At 39.8% G+C, this 22,514-nt stretch overlaps 1 protein-coding gene across 2 annotated transcripts in view; it reads right to left on the bottom strand.

Annotated features, from left to right (window-relative positions):
• GALNT7 (polypeptide N-acetylgalactosaminyltransferase 7) overlaps positions 1-22,514 on the bottom strand; it is a 143,513-nt gene that overhangs the window by 79,620 nt on the left and 41,379 nt on the right. The window lies entirely within an intron of this gene.

Consider the following 22,514-nt stretch of genomic DNA (forward strand, 5'->3'; position numbering starts at 1 on the left):
TTCCTCTAGCGCTTCCTTGCTTTGCCCTGAAGCTTGGCTTTCATAACAGCTCCTGAGAAAATACTGTAATGTGCGGCTTCAGAACACATACATTTTGACTGGTGTAAGAATCCCCTCTTGTAAATCTTAAGAAAAAAACAAAATCACCTCAAGAAAGAAAGTATCTCAAAATCTTCAGGGCGGAGCTATCATCTTACAGTATGGGACAACATTTTACTACCACGTCGGGACTAGAAGTCCAATTCAGGAGGGTGTGTAAAGGAAACATAACTATGTGAGACAGAAAAAATACACTCAGGGCAGATCGAGGTTATTTATGTAAATAAACGTTTGGACATTTTACTGTTCGACTCTCAACAGGTTTGATTTCAAGAGGGAATGCTTATCCGGGGATACTCTAGTTTATCATAATTGTTCTTTGGCATTCCGATCAGTATTTATATGGATCATTAAAGGTAAAAGAGCTGTCCTTTCAGTTTTCCAAATACTACAGGTCTACTACCCGCCAGGCACTGCGCACCGTACCACGAAAGGACACACAGGGATGTCTGAATGGGCCGGAAGCGACTGAATCCTTGCTTAGAAGCAGCGGACACTCCCCAGCAAGGAGATGGTGAACGGCTGGTAGGTAAAGGAGGAGGGGATAGAGAGTGGGGTTTGGCAGCGTAGGCAAAGGCACAGAAGCATAAAAGAACAAATGGTTTGGTGTAACGAGTGCAGGGGACATATGGGGAGGTGGCAGGAGATGAGACTTGAGATGCTGCTGGCAGTGCCTCAGAGTGCCTCTTAGGAAATGCCAAGAAGTTCAGACTTTATGGGAGCCATGAGAGGGGAGCATGCCAGATCAGAGCTGAATTTTGGAATGAATACGCTGACGGAGCAAATGAATGGGAAGAGGTGCCACGATGTTTGTAGTGGGGAACAGCAATATAGGAGAGAATTTCAAGGAGTGGACAACAGGGCTAGAAACTGCAGGCACGCTGTTAAATTAGTGAGAATTCCAAGGTCTGAAGGTACAGGCAAGGGAGGTATTTTAGTCCTGGTTCCGCGGCATGACTCACTCACCAGCTCTGTGCTCTGTAATGCTGACCAGGCCCCAGGAGGGTGGGTCTAGAGGGGCCTCAGGACTCCTCACCATTATCTCCTACCCAGCTGCAGATGGGAATATCGTATTTTCTATCATCTAGAAGGCTAGAGGCATTTCTGTGATCCTCTTCTTCGGCCTTAGACATTCCTTTGAAATAGTCTAATTGAAGGATGACAAATATGTGCTGAGCACCTACGCTGCACCAGGCTACCAGGATACAATGATAAGCAAACACATCCCTGCTCTTGTGGAGCTCTCTGTCCAGTGAGGGAGACATATAATCAAACAGCCACACAAACATGGTGCTCTAAGAGCCTTTTGGGGAGAGTCGATCTAATCTAAGATGCTAAGAAAGGCTTCCTTGAGAATGAAGGACTGCTGAGTAGAGGTTTGAAGGACGAGGAGAAGCTACGTCGGCAAAAAGAGGAAAGAGGGGCGCCTGGGTGGCTCAGTCAGTTAGGAGTCCAACTCTTGGTTTTGGCTAGGTCATGATCTCATGGGTCATGGGACTGAGCCCTGCATCAGGCTCTGCGGTCAGTGGGAAGTCTACTTGAAGATTAGTTCCCTCCACCCCTTCCCCCACTCGCTCTAAAATAAATCTTTTTTGTTCGTTTTTAAAGATTTAATTTACCTGAGAGCAAGTGAGAGAGTGCACACAAGAAAAGAGCATGGGTTAGAGGGAGAGGGAGAAGCAGACTCCCCACTGAGCAGGGAGCATGATGCGGGGCTTGATCCCAGGACCCTGAGATCATGACCTGAGCCGAAGGCAGGCGCTTAACTGACCAAGCCACCCAGGCACCCCTAAAATAAATAAATCTAAAAAAGAGGCAAGAGTATTCAGAGAAAACATGCTCAGAGTCTCTACAGCAAGAAGTTCTATGGTAAGTAGGAAGAACTAAATGTGGATGGGGTGCAAAGAGTTGGGGAAGCCTGGTGCCAGATGAGGCAGAAGGGAAGTAGTGGCCAGACCAAGCGGGGCTCTGGTATGATGGTAATGACTTTGGTTGTAATATGGGAGCCTGAGCAGCCAGTTCATAATTTTAATGCTCCTACCAGAGACAGGAGCATTCTGCAAAGAGCCCACTGGCTGAGGAGTAAGAGGCTGGAAAGAGGCCAGAGTGGATGAGGGTTAATTAGGAAATGGAGACATTTAATGATGGACTGGATATGGGGAGTGGCAGGAATGGCCCTAAGGTGTGACTGGATGCTATTCACTGGGAGAGGAAGCACAGAAAAAGACTGAAGTTGAAGATGACGAGGATATGTGGACTTCTTGGATATGCGGACTTTGAAGTGCTTCTGAAACATTCAAGAGAAGATGGAAACAGGATTTGTATCTCAGTGACTGGACTAGAGAAGATAAACTTGGCAGACATCTTTATATAGATCATAACTGACATAAGGACCTGGATGCTATTTATGAGTTGACCATAAAGTGCGAAGAGGAGAGGATCCACTGACCCCATCTTGAGGAATCCAACCCTTAAAAGACTGGTAGAGGAGGGTGGGACTACCAAGGAGACAGAGGACTGGCCCAATATGTAGGAAGAAAACCTGACAGTACGTGTGGGACAGCAGGAACGGTCAACAGTGTTAAATGCTGGTTAAGGGGTGCCTGGGTGGCCCAGTCATTGAACATCGGCCTTCGGCTCAGGTCATGATCCCAGGGTCCTGGGATGGGGCCCTGCATCGGGCTCCCTGCTCAGCGGGAAGCCTGCTTCTCCCTCTCCCACTCCCCTTGCTTGTGTTCCCTCTCTAGCTGTCTCTCTCTCTCTGTCAAATAAATAAAATCTTAAAAAAAAAAAAAATGCTGGTTAAAGGCCATGTGAGAGGAGGACTGGATTTAGTGGGAGCCATTCCAGTGGTATGATGGGGTCAAGAGCCCAGGGCCAGTGGTGTTGAGGGGTGGAGTTGGAAGGTATGGAAATGGTGCAAGCAAAAGTAGGCCACATTTGTGAAAACTCTGCCCCGAGAGAGAACAGAAATGGAGAGGTAGCTGGAGGAAATGAGGTGGGGTGAGGGGTTTTGGTTTGTTTTGTTTTTAATGGGAAAAGTCCTGAGCAGCTTTAAAAGAAAGGCAAGGGTAAAATACTCAAATACATGCGAGAGCAGGAATAATCAAAAGTGAAGAGTTCCTGAGAATGGGTGGGAGCCAAAGCAGAGGTGGGATTAGCCAGGTCAGGAGGACGGCAGCCCCTCAAACACAGGTACTTTGCTCTTCCTTGGGACCCAACCTTCACTACTGCTGTCTGAATTACTCCAACAGTAATTTAACCTATTCTGATTTAACCTATTCTACTTCCTGCAAGAAATTCTACTTCCTGCATCGTTTAACAGAGGTTAAACACAGTGCATGTCAGAGATCTCTCTAAAAAGAAAGGAAAATCTTCCCATCTTTTTCTAACATGTCAGGTTCAAAATCCTTTGCCTGGCCGTCTGTCATCCCTGGTTCCGCACTCAAGCTGTCCCCATACTCTAGTCAGCTGGACCCCTTCAGGAGATCATAAAAACACATGGTCAGCCCGGCCTCTAGTCTGGCTCCTGCTATCAAGCCTTAGCCTACAGCAGGACGAGGCTGTGGCCCGCCTCTTTCTTTCTAGGTTTAGTTCCAATTCCTTCAATAAGATTCAGCCCTGCCATCTGTTCTAATTCCAGTGATATTTTCCCTCGCATGAATTTCTACTCCTTAATACTTTTATAATTCTCTCTCTCTCCATGTGCTCGTTTTTTCCCCCCCAGACTAAAGCTCTAGCTGAGGAGAGTCTTAGTCTTTTACTTCTTTTGTGCAGTCGGGAGTTTGTATTGTGTATCTTCCTTTCTCCTCAATTCTCTGACATTTCTATTTTCCTTATTCTTATCCCCATATGTAAAATAACACCTATTCAATAGGAAACGTGATGTCCCCTGAGCTCCATGTTTCTAGAGGGGGGTGTGCCTTATGTTGTTTAGATGGATCTTGGGGGAACAGAAGTGAAAAGTCTGATTTAAAAAAAAATAAAATAATTGGACACTGCTAAGGATGTTACATTCTCCAGTGCTCACAACAATCCTATGATATAGGTCCTGTAATTTTATTTTCACATTTTATAGTTGAGGAGGTCAAAGATTAGAGAGACTAACACGTCCAATGTCACATAATTCATAAGGGACTGGCCTAGTGCTTGAACCCTGGTCTGCATAACTATGACTCCTGAGCATTTAGCCATAATGCTGAGCCACTTGACTTACAACTCTTGATGATGACGTCTACTTTCTAGAAATTTACAAAAAATTTGAGAGGCCTTTAAAAATGTTCAACTAATAAACACTTTCATGTCTCTTTATTCTGCTTTTTTTTTTTTTATCACATTTTATGAAGTCTGTCTTTGGCAACTACTTACACCAAAGAAATGGCCCATTTTGACACTCTAAACAATGAGATGTGCCTTGTCAACGGTTTTTCTGCTCCTTCAGTGTGTTAGATGGATGATTCCCCTGACAGCATGTGAAATAAGGGGAAGACATTTTGAACTAATTTTACAAAGAATTAAATCAGTCTCTCTCATAAGTAAGGACTAAAGTATTTTTGGTCCTGTTAAGCTGACTCTTTTGACTGATGTACTGCTGTGAATTCTGAGCTGTTCAGACTCCTGCTAAAAAATACTTTTGCCTTTTTGTGACTAAAAGCATTGCTGAAGCCATGGAATAAAACCAAATTATTCATAAGCCCTTGACTTTGGCTTCACTAATATTCTACTCTAACCAAAAACTTATCAAAAAATGGCTCCATAATAGAAGAGAATTATACCATCACAGGGAGCTTACTACATTTTTCAGGACGTGCTGCCCATATACAAGACCAGAGCTCCATTTTCTCCTCCTTTCCTGGTGTAAGAGATATCACTTAGGGAAAGCAGAAGCCTCACAGAGTGGGTATCCACAAATTGGTACCATAGTCTGTTTTCTAGGATACACAAGAATGCTCCCTATGAAATCCAAAGGAAGGTTAGGAGTAGCATATCAAGACACTGCTTTCGTAGAGAATAAGACAGGTCTTTTCCTAATCTATTCTGATATATCATGGAGTAAGTAGCTTATACTTACATTAGAATGTTAACAATGTGACGCCTTTCGCTTTAACTTTCCAGTTCTTTCCAGTTCCATTTCTTAACCATGCTAACCACCACCTTCTAGAAATTAAAAGTAGTATTCCAATTTTATCACAACTATGTTTATAATACTTATACCTCTTTCTAGAACACCTTAAAATGATAAGCTCAAGAAACTTTTTGGCGCTTGGGGAGGACACACAGCAGCTGTTGAGCAATAGAAAGCAATTCTACCAGTTAGCTGAGAGAAGCCAGTCACTCAGATATACGCTAAGTTTAGCTGCTCTAACACATTCCAACCAACTGCACTGGGTCTCACATAAGCTACCAAAGTAGTACAACTGAAATCTGAGATCCCTTTGCAACTAAAGGTGAAGTTCCAGCAAAAAACATGCACAGTGCTTGGAATGGTCGAGTCTCACCAAACACCTCAATTTTATTTTGACATAATTTTCTGATGACCCTAAGTCATTTAGGTATTTTTGTTTTTCTGTGAAAAAGATTTCCTTTTTTACCTGGCACAATTTTAGTAAGCAAGACATTTATCTTTGTATCTATGAACGAATGGAAAAAGGAGGCTCACTGTTACTATAGTACATGCCAAAGATAGCCTGCCAAAGACAGCCTGCCAAGATGTCAGTCAAAGCTTTGTCAACGTTAGCAAAATTAGCAAAGAACCTCCAAAGGCTTAAACAGAAAAATGGAACAGATTTTTAAAACAGCGGTAAATCAGTTTATCACTGGAAGTATTTTATTGAGTGCTGATTCATTTCACAGGGATGATGATGATGATGGCAGGGTGAGGAAGAAGTAGAAGAGCCCTTAAATGTTACCAGCACTATTCCAAGTGCATTCCACCTAGCTCTTTTCATCCTTGAAATAACCCTTTGAGCTGGGTACCATCATTATCCCAACCTGCAGATGAGGAAAATTGAGGCACAGGAGCTTAAGTAACTTGCCGAAAGCCATACCCTCAGGAGGTGGTAGGGGCAGGGTCTCTGGCTCCAGAGCCCACCGGGGAAGGCATCCACGAGGTTTTCATAACGTTTAGCTATATAAATTGACAGCTTTCTTTCAAAGCTATTTGGTATTTTTTAAATACCAAAACCTAAATATATTCCTTAGAATCGGTTAATTGCAGAAGTTCATTTTAATAAAAATCCCTTTATTTTAAAACCAGCATAATGCTATTAATAAGAACTAGTAATGATAGGTCAGAAAGGGCTATTTTCAAAGAAGTCAATTTCTGGAAATCTAATTCGTACTTCAAAAAGTAGTAGTAACTTACTATGAGGCCCACTAGCCTAGGTGAATAGCAGAATATTAGAATGATACACTCATATTCAACCGAGAAAAACAGAAAGAAATTATTTTCAGTTAGTCACTTTGGCACATCAGACCATTAAGCTGAGCTGCTATGCTTGCTCTTCTGATTTCACAGAAACACGGAATGGTTTTCAAATATCTTCTATTTGTCTGCCACTGGCAAATATGAAGTAAATAAAAAAGGGCTTTTCAAATTGACACTAAGGAAGAGTTACCACCACTTCTATTCCCTGAGCTACATGAGTATTTCTGAAAAGCATCCTCAGTTGGATCACCTGCAGGTCCCACTAAGATCGTATTTTCAACAAATTTCTTGCACAGCTTCTTCAGGCTATGCTTTTGCTAGCCTTCCAGAAAGCTAAAAGTCAGTGATGACCTCAAGAATCATAAAATCTCTTTTTATAAATGTATCAGTGGTTCTCAACCTTTTTAGGGTCATGAAGATCTTGGACCCTCTCTTAAATATATACATATATATATATATATATATATATGAATAGTACAATGTTGGTAGAGTTCTTTGTAGAACCATCTGGCTGTATGCATCAAAATCCTTAAAAACATTCATTTTTCTAACTACACAATTTCAGAGCTGGGAATATATTCTAGGGAGATAATTCTAATTGCAGAAAAAGGCATTATGCATAAATGTTCACTGCAGCATACAGTAGCAAATAGACTAGAAACAAATAGAATGTTTCTAACAAGAGAACAGCCAAGAAGATGATGTTACCCTTATACAACTGGATAGTCCGTAACTATAAAAATGTTTAAGAAAAATAATTCTTGGGGAAAATCCTTATGATCTAATGTTTTTTAAAAAGTAGAATACATGCATTGAATATACACACTGCTTATACCATATAATCTCAAATATGGAAAAAAAATCAGAAATGACTAGCAAGAAAGAAAGTTAAAAGTAGTAGTTGTCTCTGATGGGGAGATTTTAGATGATATTTTCTCATCCCTTGGTTCTTGTATCAGGCATATGTTTATATAAAGTTTTTAAAAATTATTACCTTTCTCTCAAACTTGTTTTAAAATTGACAAAAATCCATTAGAAAACAGTTTACAATAGTAACTTGAGATTTTGTTTTCCATTAGGAGGTTCTTCTACATCAATAAATTTTAAAGTTCATCGATTGCCAAAGAGGTCACCGTACATAATTTAGTGATAAAGAGAATACACAGCAAGCACAGTTGATAGAGAAACAATGGGCATGATCACAAAAAGACTAAGCTGAAAGTTCACACACAGGGCATAGGTAGGAGTATTTTTCATTTGAGTATACTACCAAAAATTTTAGGTAACGTTAAAAAACAAAACAAAACAAAAAGACACCTTTAGTAAGTTTTTAAAAAGTACAAAAAACAGAGTGCAGTGAATTCAATGACTCATCACTCGGTCATCAATTATCAATTATTTAAAAGCAAAGAGGAGAGGGGCGCCTGGGTGGCTCAGTCGTTAAGCTTCTGCCTTCTGCTCAGGTCGTGATCCCAGGGTCCTGGGATCAAGCCCCGCATCGGGCTCCCTGCTCCACAGGGAGCCTGCTTCTCCCTCTGCCACTCCCCCTGCTTGTGTTCCCTCTCTCGCTGTGTCTCTCTCTTCAAATAAATAAATAAAATCTTAAAAAAAAAAAAAAAAGGCAAAGAGGAGAGAATTATGTCGTAGGGACATCCTCTAAAATGAGACATTAGTGAGGCAGAAGCCCAAGTGCTTTATGCAAAGATACATACACTGTTTTCAAAACTACTTTATCACATTCTGTTCTCCACTGATCTCTCCTTCTCTCACTTGCTCCGAGTTCATCCTCAAGACACTTCTTTAAAGGGAGGTAAATTTTAAAAATTTTTATTTAAGTCAAAAAATTAAAGAGGTTAAAATTAAAGGCATTTCGTGTGTGTGTGTGTGTGTTTTGTTTTGTTTGGTAGGCAGCAAAGCAAGGTTTATTGAGTGATAGCAAAGTGATACTACAAAGCTCCCGAGGAGGGAGGAAACCCAAGAGGGCTGCCCAATTAAAAGCATTTCATTTGTAGGTTAGAGACTATTGTAAAGCAAAGAAATTATGTTGTTGGGTGCCAAAATTCAGTACAATGAGAAATGACTAAGTTTTAAAAATTACAGAACATACTGAAAGTATTTTGAGATCCTCCAATAAAAAATGAAAACTAGATATACTCCTAAAGTAAGAAGATAACAAGTAGTACATTTACAATATGCAGCCTAACCTAATTCAAATATTCAAAATTAAGCATTTCTTTTGCTGAGAACACTTACTCTCCCCCCCTCAACAAGGGACGAGGTACACCAGGTAGGAGGTATGTGGCAGTCAGTTGTCAGTAATACCATATTCCAGCCCTTGCCATCCACAGATCTAAATTGGATCTTTGTGAACCAGGCTGCTTTTCTGCCTCCAACTTCACAGGGAGGACAGACTGCTGGGACAGATGGGGAGCAGGCTAAGAGAGGAGGTAACTTTCTTCATGAGAAAATCATGGGATGACGGATGCATTGAGTGTTGAAGAGAGTGCTTTAACAAAGAAGGGTTTGAAATTCAGGAGATCCCAAGCCTGAGTTAATGTAAAGACTATCTCTTGCATGGACTTTTTTGAGAATCTTCTCAAGCATGGTTACAAGGTGAAGTAGAGTAAAATTTTGGTAACTGGATTAGAGATGATAGACATGTGATGTGTAAAAAAACAGTGTAAAAGTTATCTGCATGTAAAAATTTTGGCCCAGCCAACATCACACAAGGCAAGGAGCTAAAAGCTGATTACACTGGGTTAAAAGGAAGGCTTTAAGTGTATGATGAATGGCATGAGAACAAACTTTCTTGAACATGGAATCTTCAACACGGAAAATAAGAAGATAACCAATGGAAAAAAAAAAAAAAGGTCTTTGTCAAGAACAATTTGTTCTGGAGAAACTATAGCAAATCCATAGAAGAGGTTGTGGGCACCATGATAACCACCCATAACCCCTCCAGGACTAAAGGATTTACTCTCCCAGCTGCTGGTGGAGATTGCTGTCAGCCCTTGTTGGGATCACCTCTGCTAAGGAAATGGCCTTGCCCAAAGTCAAGCCTCCTGCAGGGACAGTGTGCACACGGATTACTGGTTGCTGCAGAGGTAAATAGGCCCAGCCTCTCCACTCCAAACTGGAACAGCTCTGAAGGACCATCCTAGCTTCAGGGCCCCCCACGGGGCGGGTTAAGGACTTCGTAGAGATGGTTCACATCTCAACTTTTTTTTATTTTTTAACAGTGTATATAGCTTTATTGAGGGTGGGGGGTGGTCGGGAGGCTCAGCTTCTCTGTGCATTTGTGCTTCCAACCTCTCCCCTTCAGAGGGGTTGATCCCCAGACCCCCTCTCTAATAGAACCTGCATCCTCACCTCCATCTCAGAGTCAGCTTCCTAGATAACCCAGCCTGTGGCAGAAGGTAAGACTTGTATTTTCCTTGGACAGTCATTCCATAAGCAGACACTACATATATTTAAATCAATGTCCTCACTTATAAAATTGGAATACTATGTGAATGCAAAGATTAAATAAGGTAATGTATAAAACACTGAGTGCCTAGCAACACCAAATATGCAATATAATGTTATCTCAATATTAAATAAATATCAAAATGTTTTTCAAATCAGGATTGCCATTTAAAACGTTCTGAAGAAATGTAGGGAAGATATTGTAGAGAATGAAAATACAAATACAAATTGACTCTGAAAATACAAAAAGTTATTGTTCATTTTTTGCTTCCCAGTCAACCCTTTTCCCATTTGTTTGCATTTTTCTCTGTGCCAATTATTCAATATTATATTATAATCAAATTATGAAAATGTTTTAGGAGGAGAAAAAGGAGGTGGGGATATTACCCAAAGCAAAACAGATTTCATACATTCCAGCAGTCCTGAGACTGACTAGGGCAGTAGGTCATGGATTTGTTATTTGAAAATAGAAACCTACAAGCTGACACCAATTTCTCCTCCAAGATTCTCACGCAAAAGGTCTGGGGGTAAAGGAATTTGTATGTTTTAAAACTCTCCAGGTATAAGAAAAACTGCCAAGAAATCTTAAACTTCAGAGTTTTATTTTTAGTAGCAATAAAATTGATACCATAACTTTAAACATATGTATATATGAAGGAAATAAGTAAATATATGAAAAAAAACAAGATTTTCAGAATAAGAGACACAAATGTAGTCAAAAAAAGCTGAAGTTAATTTAATTAGAAATCTCAATATGAGGGTGCCTGGGTGGCTCAGTTGGTTAAGTGACTGCCTTCGGCTCAGGTCATGATCCTGGAGTCCCAGGATCGAGTCCCGCATCGGGCTCCCTGCTCGGCAGGGAGTCTGCTTCTCCCTCTGACCCTCCTCCCTCTCATGCTCTCTGTCTCTCATTCTCTCTGTCTCAAATAAATAAATAAAATCTTTAAAAAAAAAAAAAAAAGAAAAGAAATCTCAATATGAGATGATTTAAAAACTAAACATATTTCCTTGCCCCACCTGCTGAAAGGCCTAAAAGCAGTGATATAAAAAAATGAACATGCCCAATCCTTAGATCTTGATTTCTAACTACCATGCTTCACTAAAAGGAACTCAGCTCCTTGGAGAAGTGGCTGATTCTAGATCTGAAGCAGGACATCACAAAGGTGAGCCAATTTGGTTGTGTCAGAAAGAAAAGTAGCACTGAAAAAAAAAAGGGGGGGGAAATTTGATTTAGTAAGACCTATTCCAAACAGGGTAATTATAAGGGAAGAATGAAGCATTTACCCTGATTTTTTAGAATGAGGTATAGATCAGCCACCGTGGATGAGAGAATTATCACCTTTACAGAGGAATGCAGATGAAATAATCAATTCTGATTGAACAATAGTCTCTGGCAGGGGCCAAACGATGATGAAACCTTCGGGTGAAAGGTTGTTGGGGAAAAGAATATTCACATGGTACCCAGTAGTACTCACACACATTTGCTATTTACAAAAAAAAAAAGAGATCTGGCAATTACCACTATACACAAGTGATTAAGTAGCATCATTAATAATGGAATAATCTGACATCATTTGCCTCCTGACGTGATGCGATGTGAAGTCCACACATCAAAGAGGTATTTTTTCCAATTTTTTATTGTTATGTTAATCACCATACATTACATCATTAGTTTTTGATGTAGTGTTCCATGATTCATTGTTTGTGTATAACACCCAGTGCTCCATGCAGAACGTGCCCTCTTTAATACCCATCACCAGGCCAACCCATCCCCCACCCCCCTCCCCTCCAGAACCCTCAGTTTGTTTTTCAGAGTCCATAGTCTCTCATGGTTCATCTCCTCCTTCGATTTCCCCCCTTCATTCTTCCCTTCCTGCTATCTTTTTTTTTTTTTTAACATATAATGTATTATTTGTTTCAGAGGTATAGGTCTGTGATTCAACAGTCTTACACAATTCAGTGCTCACCGTAGCACATACCCTCCCCAATGTCTATCACCCAGCCACCCCATCCCTCCCACCCCCCACTACTCCAGCAACCCTCAGTTTGTTTCTTGAGATTAAGAATTCCTCATATCAGTGAGGTCATATGATACATGTCTTTCTCTGATTGACTTATTTCGCTCAGCATAACACCCTCCAGTTCCATCCACGTCGTTGCACATGGCAAGATCTCATTCCTATCAAAGAGGTATTTTTAACAATCATGTTTTACCTAAATCAAGTCACAACCTATACAGAAGGAGAGGGAGGAAGAAGAGAAGGAAAGCAAACTTGCCAAAATATTAACTATTGAATCCAAGAGGTGTTCACATGGACATTCATTGTACTATTCTCTCAACTTTTGTGAGTCTGTGTATATATATTTTATTGGAGATGACAATGTTACATTAGTTTCATGTGTACAACATAGTGATAAGACAAGTCTATACACTATGTTATGCTCACCACAAGTGTAGCTGCCATCACTCACCATACAAAGCTGTTACAACACCACTGACTGTATTCCCTACGCTGTACCTTTTGTCCCTGTGACTTATTCATTCCCTAACAGGAAGCCTGTACCTCCCACACCCCTCCACCCATTCTGCCCACTCCCCACCCCCTTTTTGGAAATTTGAAGAAAACTTCCATTATAAAATGCTTAAGAGTAAAAAGTCTTTTTAAGTTCTTTGAAAGATCTGACACATTTTGGACTAGTGAAGTAAAGGAATTCCTAAAGAAAGCAAATACAATGCCGTGTAGCTCTTTTTACTTCAATAATAACTTTTTTGTTATTGAACAGACATATTCAAGAATTTCGGAATTGTTTTATATGAGAACTAGTATGATCTGCTTTTCTTGGGTCAAAATTAAACTAATATAATGCTAGCTTAGAAATCTTGCTATACTAATTTTTTCAAAACTCGACTAAATTTATGCACTGAATTTACTGACACTTACCATGGGTTAGAACAAGGCAGGATATAGTATAAAAAAGGGATGGGAGGGACTACTGCATTTAAAATGCAACGAGAGGAATCCTATGCAGAATACAGAGACTGTCTGGCTTGACTTTTTTTTTTTATTATTTTTTAAACGATGAACTGATTGATTTTACTTTTTATTAAACTCTACCCTCAATGTGGGGGCAAACTCAGAACCCCAAGATCAAGAGTCGCATGCTCTACTGACTGAGCCAGCCAGGTACCCCTGTCTGACTTTATTTTTAAATGATTAGAGCAAGTATCGGTGGTCAAAATTCTCAAAATCACTTGTTAGACACCTCTGAAGGGCTCCTCTTTTGTTACAAATGAAAGGCTGCTTATCTTTAGGAAGCTCCATCCAAGTACAGGGGCTCCCAGAACTGATTCAGAGAGGTGCCGACCGAATTTTTTTTTTTTTCCTAAAGGATGATTCTCTCTATGAAGAAAATTATACTACTATTGCCAAAAGGATCCAGGCCCAGAAACTAACAGTCTGATGCTCTGACCTTAGTAGCAATTTTATTTCAAACACTGATGTAGGTCAATGATAAAGGAGTTCAATCTCAGCTCTAAAACAGGAGTCAGGAATTTCAGTTTTCAGCCCACATCTTCCACTAATTAGCTATATAATCTCAGATAGATCGCAGTTAAATTACTGGTAAAATGGGGAAAATAGGAAGTGTCCAACCTCACAGAGCTGTCACGAGAATCACATGAGCTCAAGTGTGGGAGAGCACTTTACATAAAGTCCTATTTAAAATTTCTAAAGAAGTGCTCGGAATGTAAAAATCTTGGTTTCATACCCATAACTTTTAAAAATAGCCAATTTAAAGGCAAAGCAACACCAAATGTACAGATTATTAAAATAATGTTGAGATCTTCTCTGTGCAACAGACCCTCCATTCATGCAAATGTTTCTTGAGGGGCGACTAAGGATGCATTGATGCCATAGAAAAGCAATCCTTGGGGACTGTGTCAGCCCTCCCTGAGGACGTAGGTACAAAGGTAAAAAGCAGCATGTACAATCTTTAAGGCAATCAGGTAGCTTAATTTTATATCTTCTCAATCTAATTCAGGCTTGTATTTTGTGTTTTCCTTTTAAAATTGTCATTTTTCTATCAATTCACTTTTACTGATCCAGAGTATCGGTTTGTGACTGGATAGAAATAAAAAACAAACCAAAAACCCAAACGTGGTCCTTCAACACAGACTGTTATGGGGGCAGTCCCGGATGAGAACAGTGCCTCTCCCCTTTTGACTCATCCTAAAATTTAAGTATATCTCTCACTAGATCAATCTCCCTGAACAGTGGTAATTAAAGAGTAGGCAGAGTCAAATAAATCTGATTGACACACCAATGAGGTAACTGCAATGAATATCCTTGCATATTTAATAAAGTCTGATGTGACAGCAAAACTTGCCAACATTCGAGTCAGAGCTGGATTTTAAAACTGGTACCTAAAAAAAAAAAAAAAAAAAAAAAAACCTGGTACCCGCCTTTCACCTTTTTCAAGTAAAATTAAAATAATTAATAACTAACAGTTAATACTATTGAAATATTACTGAAATATTAACGTTCTCAATAAATCAAATGCTAAGTAAAGAATCTCCCCAGTCTGTGTCTAAGACTGTTATTTTAGATTTGTGACTTTGTTCTATTGGTGGGGCCATAACTTCAATTAGTCACTTAAAAAAAAGCCCCAATTTCAAAAAATGGGCTAATGACCTTAACAGGCACCTCACCAAAGAAGATGTACCGATGGCAAATAAGCGTATGAAAAGATGCTCCGCAATATACATCATCAAGGAAATGCAAATTTTAAAAATGAGATACCATTACACACCTATGAGAATGATCAAATCCAGGACACTGACAACACCGAAGGCTGACTGACAATGACGTGGAACAACAGGAACTCTCCTTCACTGCTGGTGGGAATGCAAAATGGTACAGCTATTTTGAAAGATAGTTTGGCAGTTTCTTACAAAATGAAAAATACTCTTACCATGCAGTTCAACAATCATGCCCCTTGGTATTTACCCAGAGGAGTTGAAAACTTATGTCCCCACGAAGCTGCACACAGAAATTTACAGCAGCTTTATTCATAACCGCCAAAACTTGGAAAAAACCAAGATACCCTTCAGTAGATGAGTGGATAAACAAACCCTAGTACATCCAGACAATGGAATGCTATTCAACACCATAAGAGAAATAAGCTATCAAGCCACGAAAAGACATGGAAGGATTTTAAATATATATTACTTAGCGAAAGAAACCAGTATGAAAAGGCTACATGCTATATGATTGCAATTATAGGACATTTTGGAAAAGGCAAAAACACAGAGACAGGAAAAAGATCAGTGGCAAGGAATGCTGATGGTAGAGGCTGTGCATGAGTGGGGGTAGGGAGTATATGAGAAATCTCTGTCCCTTCCTCTTAATTTTGCTGTGAATTTTGCTGTGAACCTAAAACTTTCTAAAAAATAAAGTCTATAAAAAAAAAACCCTCTAGGGGCGCCTGGGTGGGTCAGCCAGTTAAGCATCTGCCTTTGGCTCAGGTCATGATCCCAGCGAGCCACATCGGGCTCCCTGCTGGGCGGGAAGTCTGCTTCTCCCTCTCCCTCTCCCGCTCCCTCTGCTTGTGCTCTCTCTTTCTGTCAAATAAATAAAATCTTTAAAAAATAAAAACATTTAAAAACCCTCTAATATTTCATTTATTAATTAGCCTCTCATCAAAGGACTGTCCCTAGATTTAGTATGATTGATAGCTCAATCTATATGAAAAGTTCAGCTCAATACTGGTTGCTTTGTTATTTCATTCATGTTGACTTATGACTGGGCTAGAGAATCACCCCATAAAGGAAGAGACTGTTCCTGTCTTTTTTCTGCTATATCCCCAGTACTAAGCAGATCTCTAGGAAGACAGATATTGATGAAAAGAAATAAAAATAAAACAACCAGATTGACCAAGCATTTGGAAGCTGGTGGCTCCTTGTGATGAGGGACCATAACTCATTCATCCTTGCACATCAAGGAACTAGGTAGTGCTAGAAAACAACAGGGGTCGATAAATGCTTGTTGAATAAAACGAATGAATGAATGAATGGGAGCATGGGGCAACTGCCAACATTTAAAAGAATATGCTTTTCACTCTCTACTTAAGATATTTAATATTTACTAACTCTGAGCAGAAATTTTATTTTTCTATTATTTATGCTGGATACTATCAATCCTTCTACAATCAACACAATGTGAATAGTAATGCCCAAACTAAAAAGAAACGCAAAATCTTAGTGGCTGAGAAACTTGCCGAAATTGCTCTTTTTAGATTACAGGTATAAAATTCCCTTCAAACAGCAATTACAACCTACCAATATACACACACCCTTCTCAATGGCCACTGCTGGATGTTGTTTCTATAACAAAGGACACAAAATATTCAGGGAGAATTTTAGGTAAGTGTAATACTATCTTGATCTCCATAATTAAAAGACAAAATAAAAAAAGTCCTCTCAAATTTAAAATAAAGCTTTTTAGCTTCCAGAAAACGTCTCACATTTGTTAATTAGAAAAGAGTTAAAACAAAACTCCTCACCCAACTTCCGAATTCCAACAACTGCTTCTAAGCCTGGATTTGCCTAAGATTCATTTTTTTTTTAATATACAAGAAGCCATATTCCATTCACAAATGAGATGACTTCCAATCTACATAAAACGTCTATGCTAAGGTTTGAGGATAAACCAGTCTGTTAATCTCTATTATCATTTAAACTTTTAAAGAAACTCTGCCAGGCCCAACAAATAGCTGAAGGTACTGGAATTTAATCTGTTTGCTTCCTACCCTGTCTCCAGAAGCCAGGAGAAAAATGTGCTGAGGTGATTCAGTCAGGGAAATTAAGGTTATTATGAAATGTAATCAGAACTCTCTGGAGCCTGATGGCTTTATAATGGTATTTTAGAAACAACTATCAGCCTCCTTAGCATTTTTTCGAATTAAGACTGAGTATCTAATAGGAGGGACTATCTTCAACAAGCAAGGCTGCATGTTTATCAGCCCCACCCTCAATGACCGTCAGGCTGCAAAATGTCTGTGCCTCACCAAATTTGCACATTGGTTCGATGTGTATCAAACTTCATCCTCACTGTGCGTCCTAAAGCGCATTTGGATAAACCTGAGTAGAAAGGTTGAAGAAAAAATACCAATGGCAAAACCACCATCTCCTGTCATTTAGGTAAAGAAACGGAGAAGACTAACACCTGAATCTCTGGGCGATACAGATGTTAAACCCAATTTAAATAAGAAGGCTATGCGCTGAGATTTGAGCTGTTTCCTTTGTGCATTTTAAAACAATCTTCTGCAAAACTAAAACATGAATTCACTTCCACCTTGTGTTCTTGTAGATGTCAGATACGAGTATACCTTGTTTTATTGCACTTCACAGATACCGCATTTTTTTAAAAACACAAATTGACGGTTTATGGCAACCCAGTGATGAACAAGTCTCTCAGTGTCCTTTTTCTTTTTTTTTTTTTTAAGATTTTATTTATTTATTTGACAGAGAGAGAGATAGCGAGAGCAGGAACACAAGCAGGGGGAGTGGGAGAGGGAGAAGCAGGCTTCCCGCCGAGCAGGGAGCCTGATGATGCGGGGCTCGATCCCAGGACCCTGGGATCATGACCTGAGCCGAAGGCAGACGCTTAACGACTGAGCCACCCAGGCGCCCTCAGTGTCCTTTTTCTAACAGCATTTGCTCACTTTGCGTCTCCCTGTAATATTTTGATGTTATTATTGTGTTTGGCGGCACCACGAACCGCAGCCATCTAAGAGCAAACTTAATAAATGTGTGTGTTCTGGCAGCTCCACTGACCAGCCATTCCTCTGTCTCTCTCCCTCTCCTCCGGTCTCCCTATTCCCTTAGACACTACAATATTGACATTAGGTCAATTAATTACCCTAATCCCAAAAGGCCTCTAAGCGTTCAGGTGAAAGGCAGGCACACATTTCTCTCTTTAAATCAAACACTAGAAATGACTAAGCTTAGTGAGGAAGGCATGTCGAAAGGCAGGAGAGGCTGAAAGCTAGGTCTCTTGTGCCAAGCAGACTTTTGAATGCAAAGGAAAAGTTCTTGAAGGAAATTAAAAGTGCTACTCTGGTGAACACATGAATAAGAAAGTCAAACAGTCTTATTGCTGATGTGGAGACAATTTCAGTGGTCTGGACAGAAGATCAAACCAGCCACCACATTCCCTTCAGCCAAAGCCTGATCCAGAGCAAGGCCCTCACTCTTTTCAATTCCATGAAGGCTGAGAGGTGAGGAAGCTGCAGAAGAAAAGCTGGAAACTAGCAGAGGTTGGTTCGTGAGGTTTAAGAAGCTGTCTCCACAGTGCAAGGTGACGCAGCAAGTGCTGATGGGAGAAGCTGCAGCCAGTTCTCCAGAAGATCCAGCTGAGAGAATTAATGAAGATTTTCAATGTAGATAAAGTGGCCTTCTATAGGAAGAAGAGGCCATCTGGGACGTTCATAGCCAGAGAGGAGAAGTCAATGCCTGGCTTCAGAGCTTCAAAGCACAGGCAGACTCTCTTGTGAGGGGCCACTCCAAAAACCCTAGGACCCTTAAGAATTATACTGTCTGTGCTCCATAAATGGAACAACAAAGGCTGGATGACAATACATCTGTTTACAATATGGTTTACTATTTTAAGCCCACTGTTGAGAACGGCTCAGAAAAAAAGATTCCTTTCAAAATATGACTGCTCGTTAACAACACGCCTGGTTACCCAAGAACTCTGATGGAGATGGACAATGAGATTAATATTTTCATGCCCGCTAATGCAACGTCCATTCTGCAGCCCACAGATCAAGAAGTCAGTCTTACTACTCGAGAAATGCATTTCGTATGGCTCTAGCAGCCGTAGCAATTCCTCCGATGGATCTGGGCAAAGTAAACTGAAAACCTGGAAAAGATTCACCATTCTAGGTACCATTATGAACATCTGTGACTCATGCGAAAAGGTCAAAATATCAACATTTATAGGAGTTTGTAAGAATTTGATTCTACCTCTCATGAGTGACTTTGAGGGGTTCAAGGCTTCAGTGGAGGAAGTAACTGCAGATATGGTAGAAAAAGCAAAAGAACTAGAACTAGAAATGGAGCCTAAAGATGGCACTGAATTGCTGCAAGCTCATGATAAAACTTAAATAGATGAGGAGTTGCTTCTTATGGATGAGCGAAGAAAGTGGTTTGAGATGGAAATCTATTCCTGGTGAAGATGCTGTGAAGATTGTTGAAATGACAACAAAAGGACTTAGGATATTACATAAACTTAGTCGATAAAGCAGCACCAGGGTTTGAGTGGATAGAAAGCAGTTCTTGTAGGTAAAATGCTATCAAACAGCATCATATACTACAGAGAAATCGGTCATGAAAGGATGTGTCAATTGGTGTGGGAAACTTCATTGCTGTCTTAAGAAATTACCACAGCCACCCCAGCCATCAACATTGAGGCAAGACCCTCCACCAGCAAAAAGATTACAGCTTGTTGAAAGCTCAGAATAGGTTAGCATTTTTTAGCAATGAAGTACTTTTAAATTAAGGTATGCATATTTTTTAGACATAATGCTACTGAACACTCAATAGACTACAGTATAGTGTAAATACGTATCTTTTATATGTACTGGGAAACCAAGAAATTCTTGTGACTCCAACTATTGTGATATTTGCTTTATTGTGGTGGTCTGGAACCAAGCCCACAATATCTCTGGCGTCCACCTATACTTACTAGTTATTAGTAACAAACTAATGGACTATTGCCACATGATATAAAAATGATATTTCTGAATAAAGTAAGACGGATAAAACACTTCATTCATTAGATTTTACTGATTTGGAATTGTGGATTCGTTCTAAGTTCTACCTTTGAATTTTTTACAAAGAACTGTTTGCTAAAGTAAATCAGTGGTTGAAAAAATATTAACGGAGGAAAGAGTTCACACTGAACCATCCTAGAAACAGCATATGGACATCATTCTCCGTAATCATTAAAGCCAGTTTCAAATAATTGAATGTCTGTAAAAATGCAGTCGATATTGTCTATCTCAAACTTAATTACTACAACAGCTTCAAAATAATTGACAAGAAAAACTGTGGTTTTTAGATGGTTCTGTAATTCTAACATTTCATTAAGCAGAAATGAGCTTCTTAGTTAATTTTAAAAGGTAAAGGTTGGGGCGCCTGGGTGGCTCAGATGGTTAAGCGTCTGCCTTCGGCTCAGGTCATGAACCTGGGATCCTGGGATGGAGCCCCGCATCAGGCTCCCTGCTCCGCGGGGAGTCTGCTTGTTCCTTGACCTCTGTCCCTCCCCCACCCCACTGGTGCTCTCTCTCTTCTCTCAAGTAAATAAAATCTTTAAAAAAAAAAAAAAGGGGGATAGTTAAACCTAGAGCAGTATTAAATTTTCTGTAAGTGACCTTACTTCCTGAATTTCCTCATATCAATTTCAGCTGCATGTAATTTTACCCTTCTCATAAATGAAAACAGGCATGTTTTAATTTCATGCTTTTTAAGACTGTCCAGAGAAATAAGATTCACACAGAGGCTTTTTCTGTCTTGCTTGTTTTTTTAAATATAAAATTACTGTACTCTCAGCTAGAGAAAGATACTGATATCACTGCCGCTGGAATTGTGATCCCAGAATGCTCCTTAAAAGGATTCCTTGAGCCCAAGAGTCTCCACAAATCCTAGACTTCGCAGGCACTTAGGTCAGCAACGGGCCCTTCCCCGGCTAGCAGCTCTGATCCTTACTTAATTCAGTTCCCCTAGTACGTGAGTGTTTTACAAAGAGAAAAACAGACTCGAGGGGGTTAATTCAGAACCTCCTGGAGAGCTGGATTTGCTCCTTCAACTAACCTCCTTTGTGTTCCCACCATGTTCCTGGTGGACTCCCCTCTGGAGGTAACAGAAAAGTCATAGCATCTGCCTTCTAGGAGCTTAGATTCTGATGGGGAGAGAAAGAAAGCAGGCAATTCTGATAGGGTTACAGAAAGGAATGGGTCCATGCCTCCAAACCACAACTTGGCTACATGAACTGGCATTTGGCCATCACCGAGGCAGCTGGGTATTCCTCAAGTACGAGCATGGGCTAGACGCCAGGATGTGTTGGTACTGCCTCTGGTATTAGAGGAGTGTTGAATAACACTTTGGAAAATGCTGTCCAACTCCTGGGGCTGGAGGGAATATAATGGGAAAAAAAAAATCCATAAAACTGCAGATTTGGGAGCAAGTAAAAGGCCAGGGTGACAGGTTACTACTTACTGCTGGATTCCACCAAGGAATTCTATAAACTCTCTGCTGCCGAGGGCTGGTAATCTGACTCTCTACCGGGCTTGAAAACCTGGATTTGGATTCTTGGTTGGAACAGCCCCACTGAGTGTGTACATAAGGTGTACCTGGACCAAATACTTCACTTTTCCTCAGGGCTCATCTGGGCTTGTGTCTCTTTTCTGTATGAAGACTTCTTAAACTCTGGTGTTTTCTTGGGTGCCTTCAGTCCCCTATAGACTCAATTTAATCACACAGAGATCTTGCTCTTTCTCTTGGAACACTTTGTGTCCCAGCGGAGCAGGCTAGTTAGAGATAAGAAGCCTGAAGCCATCATGACCTTACAGAGTGATCTGGGTCAAATCACAAGTTAATGACTTCTCTAAAGAAAGCTTCTTAGGTTATCAAAATCCAACGGCTGAAATACTTGTCACAAATGTGGGGCTGAAACACTTGTCACAAATGTGGACTCGTAAGAGTTTTTAAAGAGCTTTCTACTCGGTCTTTCAAACTAAACTTTGTTGTTTAAAGGAAACACTTGATCTTCTATTAAAACACCAAAATTAAAGGATATAATCTAATGATCACATCTTAGCTATGTCTTCCAAAAAATAAAAAAAAAATTGGGTTGTATATTATTTTCAGAGGCGTCCTGATCTTTTTTTTGCAAATCAGAGACTAAGGTTTACCAAATTTGCCTGGAGCGATATAAAAGCCCATATGTTAACTTTATAAAGTAAAATATACATTAGTAAAGTGCAGTAGTCAACATTTCTGAAAATGCATAGAAGAATCCATTTAAACTTATCTAAAAGCTGAGTCCAAAATCAAAGTTACTATGAAAAATTATGAAGAATCCTTCGTAGTAATAATAGGAAAGTTCATATAATTTGCTTAAGGAAAAAAGACTTAAAACCAAAGTTGTAAAAACAACGACATTTGATGTGCTATATGCACAGCAGTGCTTTAATATTTATCGAAACAGCTGCATTTTTGTCATTTAATCTTTAATTTCATAAGACTGAATTTTATTACAAATTTTTTGGTTGGCAGACCTTACAAATTACTAAGAAGTAATCACCATATAGTTATCAAATTATAGTTTTCAGGATATGTGCAAACAGGCTCCTTTATTTGTGAAGTACAGTGCATAATAAAACTATCAATCCGGGACTCTTCTAAGACAATGTATGATTATTCATATTTGTTCATCACAGTTCAATTGTGTTAAAGACTACT

The sequence above is a fragment of the Mirounga leonina genome, unplaced genomic scaffold (assembly GCF_011800145.1).
Source record: "Mirounga leonina isolate KUSES-001 unplaced genomic scaffold, KU_Mleo_1.0 Mir_176, whole genome shotgun sequence".
Lineage (NCBI taxonomy): Eukaryota > Metazoa > Chordata > Mammalia > Carnivora > Phocidae > Mirounga > Mirounga leonina.